Source organism: Lycium barbarum, chromosome 12 (genome assembly GCF_019175385.1).
Source record: "Lycium barbarum isolate Lr01 chromosome 12, ASM1917538v2, whole genome shotgun sequence".
Lineage (NCBI taxonomy): Eukaryota > Viridiplantae > Streptophyta > Magnoliopsida > Solanales > Solanaceae > Lycium > Lycium barbarum.
In genome coordinates, this window is record NC_083348.1 from 3,037,342 (window position 1) to 3,043,341 (window position 6,000).

Consider the following 6,000-nt stretch of genomic DNA (forward strand, 5'->3'; position numbering starts at 1 on the left):
AACGAAACCGGAAGTTAAAATCTCTACTTCGTATCTTAAGATAGTCTTGTCTTTAACTTGTCGCGTTTATTTTAAAACGTCTCATCGTATGAAAATATGGGATATAATATCCTCCCCCCCTTTAGAACATTCATCCTCGAATGTCAATTTTTATCCCGTTAAGTTCTATAAGGGTTTTGGGAAGGGTCTTCCTTATCGCTAACATATAAATCGAGCAGACAATTAACACAATCAAGTAAAGGAGTTTAAATTACCTGTAGGTGTGGAAAACAAGTGAGGATATTTCTTTATCATTTCCTCCTCAACCTCCCAAGTCATCTCCTCCCTATTATTGTTCCGCCACAACACTTTAACCGACGCCACATCTTTTGTTCGTAACCTCCTGATTTGTCGATCAAGTATGGCAATAGGCTGTTCTTCGTACGATAGCTCCTCTGTTACCTGAATATCATTTGTAGGGAACACCCTAGAAGGATCGCCTATATACTTGCGAAGCATTGACATATGGAAGACCGGATGTACTGCTGCTAAGTCCGCTGGTAGGTCTAACTCGTAAGCAACTTGGCCTACCTTACGGATAACTTGATAAGGTCCAACGTATCTCGGGCTCAGCTTCCCTTTCTTGCCGAACCTCATAACACCCTTCATGGGTGACACCTTCAAGAACACCCAATCGCCAACCTAAAATTCCAAGTGTCGGCGTCGATTATCTGCATATGCCTTCTGTCGACTCCGGGCGGCCAGTAATCTTTCCTGAATAAGTTTCACCTTATCGACAGCCTGCTGAACCATATCTGGGCCTATCAGCTTAGCCTCGCCAACATCAAACCAGCCTATAGGGGATCTGCATTTCCTGCCATACAGGGCTTCGTACGGCGCCATCTGAATGCTAGAGTGGTAACTGTTATTATAAGCAAACTCGATAAGCGGCAAGTGATCCTCCCAGCTGCCCTTGAAATCAATAACACAGGCCCTCAACATATCTTGTAGCGTCTGGATGGTACGCTCGGCCTGCCCATCAGTCTGAGGATGAAATGCAGTGCTGAGACTCACTTGCGTCCCCAATCCCTCCTGGAAGGATCTCCAGAAGTTAGCTGTAAACTGGGCCCCTCTATCTGAGATAATAGCGGTGGGAACTCCATGAAGTCTCACTATCTCCTTAAGATACAATCGGGCATAATCCTCAGCTGAGTACGTAGTCCTGACTAGAAGAAAGTGGGCTGATTTTGTCAATCTATCAACAATAACCCAGACAGAGTCATACTTCCGTGGAGTGCGAGGGAAACCCGTGACGAAATCCATATTAATTACCTCCCATTTCCATGTTGGAATTTCCATCTCCTGCAATAGCCCTCCGGGCTTCTGGTGCTCTGTCTTGACCTGCTGACAATTCGGACACTGGGCCACAAATTCTGCTATATCCTTTTTCATACCATCCCACCAGTACAAACATCTAAGATCATGATACATTTTTGTCGATCCTGGGTGAATAGAATAACGAGCACAGTGTGCTTCCCCCATTACCTGTTGCCGTAACCCTGCAACCTCAGGTACACATAATCTGCTTCTGTATCGTAGTACTCCGTCAGCTGACATCTTAAATGGGGTCTCATCCTTCTGAAGTGTTGTATCTCTATAATGTACCAGAACAGGATCCTCATATTGACGCCTCTTTACCTCTTCTACAATAGAGGACTCAGCAACACCTCGCACAACAATGCTACCATTATCAGAATCAGCCAAGCGAACTCCAAGACTAGCTAGCTGATGAATCTCACGGACTATCTCTTTCTTTCCTGGCTGCACGCCTGCCAAACTAGCCATAGATTTACGGCTGAGTGCATCTGCTACAACATTAGCCTTTCCTGGGTGATATAGAATATCGACATCATAATCTTTCAGCAACTCTAACCATCTCATCTGTCGCAAATTCAGCTCCTTCTGCTTAAAGATATACTGGAGACTTTTATGATCTGTATAAATATCAACATGCACGCCATACAGATAATGTCTCCATATCTTCAAAGCATGTATCACTGCTGCCAACTCCAGGTCATGTGTAGGATAATTTCTCTCATGTTTCCTGAGTTGTCGGGAGGCATAGGCTATAACTCTGCCGTGCTGCATCAACACGCAACCCAACCCAAACACCAGAAGCATCACAATAAACAACATAGCCATCTGGCCCTTCAGGAAGAGTTAGAACTGGAGCTGTAGTCAACTTATCTTTCAATACTTGGAAACTCCGTTCACAAGCATCGGTCCACTGGAATTTAGCTGCCTTCTGTGTTAGCCTTGTTAAAGGTGCTGAAATAGAGGAAAACTTTTCTACAAATCTCCTGTAATACCCCGCAAGCCCCAGAAAACTACGTACCTCAGTAGGCGTCGTAGGTCTAGGCCAGGTTTTGACCGCCTCGATTTTTTGCGAGTCTACCCGAATACCATCTGCTCCAACAATATGCCCCAGAAATGCTACAGAAGTCAACCAGAATTCACATTTAGAGAACTTAGCATATAACTTCTGGAGCTGGAGTACCCTGAGTACTGTCCTCAAGTGCTCTGCATGCTCTTCTTCCGATCGTGAATAGACCAGAATATCATCAATGAATACAATCACGAACAAGTCAAGGAATGGCTTAAACACCCTGTTCATCAAGTCCATGAACACTGCTGGAGCATTGGTCAGCCCAAAAGACATCACTCTAAACTCGTAATGTCCGTATCGGGTTCTGAATGCAGTCTTCGGAATATCTGCCTCCCTTACCCGCACCTGGTGATATCCTGACCGCAAGTCTATCTTTGAGAAGCATTTAGCACCCTGCAACTGATCAAATAAATCATCAATCCTGGGGAGGGGATATCTGTTCTTTATTGTGACTTTGTTCAGCTGCCTATAGTCAATGCACATCCGCAGTGACCCATCTTTATTTCGTACAAATAATACCGGTGTGCCCCAAGGTGATGTACTGGGCCTGATAAATCCCTTTTCTAGCAAATCTCTCAGTTGCTCCTTCAATTCTTTCAATTCTGCAGGTGCCATTCTGTAAGGAGAAATAGATATAGGCCGAGTATCTGGCAATACATCTATAGTGAACTCTATCTCACGTTCAGGAGGAAGGCCTGGAAGTTCATCTGGGAATACACCTGGAAATTCATTAACCACCGGGACAGATTGTAGAGTCGGTGTTTCTGGTTTCAAGTCATGCACACGAACCAGGTGATAAATATAGCCCTTTCTAACCATCTTCCTTGCCTTGAGGTATGAAATAAACTTACCCCTCGGCGATGCTGTATTCCCCCTCCATTCTATAATTGGTTCCCCTGGGAACTGAAACCGAACTACTTTTCCTCTGCAATCAACGTTAGCATAGAAGGAAGCCAACCAATCCATCCCCATAATAACATCGAACTCAGTCATATCTAGCTCTATCAGATCTGCCTTGGTACAGCGATTACATATGACTACCGAACAATCTTTATATACTAGCTCCGCTAAAACAAAATCCCCTACTGGTGTAGCTACCTCAAATGGTTCTATAGATTCAGATTTTATCCCAATTTTACTAGCAACGAAAGGGGAAATATATGATAATGTGGAGCCTGGGTCTATCAATGCATATACATCTCGGGATAAAATCGATAATATACCTGTGACCACATTTGGCGACGCTTCCTGATCCTGTCTGTTGGCTAAAGCATATAAGCGGTTGGAAGGACCGCCAGAACTGGAAACCCCTCCACGACCTCTGCCACGGCCTGCTGGTGTCAAAATACCTTGCCCCATAGGGCGCATGGCAACTGAAGACGAAGAACCCGCAACTGATCCCGTAGGCTGAGTTGGCCCACCTGCACCACCCCCAAATCGACACTCCCTCATAGTATGGCCCTGTCGGCCGCAAGAAAAACAAGCACCAGTAATAAGACGACATTCCCCTGGATGGCGTCTGCCACATCGAGGACATGGAGGTACAGGTGGTCTCATCTAGCCTGAATTCCTGTGCGTCTGGAACCCTGAAGTCATGGAGCTTTGACCATCTCCCGAATACCCCGTGCTATCAAACCTCCTACCAGTAAATCGTGAAGGTGCACTCCGTGCCCGCTGGGAGGGATATCGACTATACTGCTGTTGGGGCTGTCCGCCCCGAAAGTCACCAGAAGGATACCCAGCTGATCTAGCTCTCTTATGCTGACCCCTGTCCTGCTCCCTATCAAACCGACGCCCTCTCTGTCGACCCTCAACTCCCTGTGCATATGCCTGCACTCGAGCGATATTTATACCGGGCTGAGAAGCCATTGTCATGCAGCTATCAATCAAATAATTATCCAACCCCATTACATAACGATGCACCCTATCTGCCATGTCAGCTACCATAGCGGGCGCGTACCTAGCCAGCGAATCAAACTCGATGCTATAATCTCGAACACTTCTACCATTCTGCCTCAGGTGTATAAATCTGTCAACTCTGGCTCGCCTCGTCTCTGGAGGTAGGAAATGACCCAGAAAAGCTTCTACGAACTCGTCCCATACCGCTGGTGGAGCATCTTCACCCCTGGACAACTCCCAGGACTCATACCAATTAACTGCCACATCCCGCAACCGATATGAAGCCAATTCGACCGACTCAGTCTCGGAAGATTTAGTTACCCGCAACGTACGCAGTATCTGTCGAATAAACTCCTGTGGATCCTCTGCGGGCTTTGACCCATAGAACTCTGGGGATTACAAGTCATAAAATCACGGACCCTCAAACTATCGTGTCTATCCGCATAATCACCTCCTAACCCGCGTCTGCGAGCCTGTCCCGATACCAACCTAGTCAATAACTGTACTGCTTCACGCATAGCCCTATCCTCTGCCCCTGGCTGGGGAACTGGAGGCTCGGGTGCTGGAGCCGCAGAAGCTGGTGGTAAATCTGTCTCCTGACCTGCAGTTGCTGCTGCCCTAGGCTCCTCTGATAGTGATGGTGTAGCGGAGCTCGCTGACTGAATCCTAATCCCAGACACATATTAGGAATAAGCTCTAGTGACCCTCCGGGTCCCACTGGTCTCCCCAACTACCGCTTTGCCCTTCTAGGCGGCAGTCGCCTTCTTTGGAGGCATCGCTGTAAACATAGCAATCTGTTAGAGAAAGATTTATCCTGATAATACAGCTCTATCGCACGATCTAGAATGAGAAGAAAAGATGACATCCTAAATGTCCTGTAGCTTCCTGTTTATAAACGTGGTGCACAACACATCGATAAACAAGACTCTACTAGACACAGTCTGTGGACACTCCGAGGATTTAACCGCTCTGATACCACTTTTGTCACGACCCAACCCCGTAGGCCGTGACTCGTGCCCGAGTTGGACACTCATATTATCTGTTAACTATAGTCATTTACATTTAGCATGTCACGATCTCCTTTGTATATAAAAAGGTAGGGAGTTATTTTTAAATCTGTCAAAGTTGTGTATGTCTTAGGCACCTGTCTCCTGAGGAGTTGCACTTTTTAAACAACAACATATATAAATATTCCTACGCAAGCCGACAAGGCTGCCACGATATACAAAATACCAAACATATATATATATATGCAAGCCGACAAGGCTGCCATTACGAATGGGTACGCCCCAAACATAAGTCATAGACATAAAACGCATCAACCACTACAAACAGACCCACACCGGTGTCCACAGACCTCTAAGAGTAATGACCGTATTATGGGGCGGGACAGGGCCCCGCCGTACCCAAATAAGCACATACGAATACAACATAAGGGAGTTATACCACAAGCTAGCTCCGGAACAAAGGAGCAGTCCAAAATAGCTGAATGATGTCCTAAGCTGGCGGATCTCCGAAACGAGCGTCTGTACCTGCGGGCATGAACGCAGCCCCCCGAAGAAAGGGGGTCAGTACGGAATGTGTACTAAGCATGTAAAGCTTGAAACACATTAATAGACTTATATTGAGACACAGTATATAGGACACAATGCAACAACAGAATTTCATAAAACTTG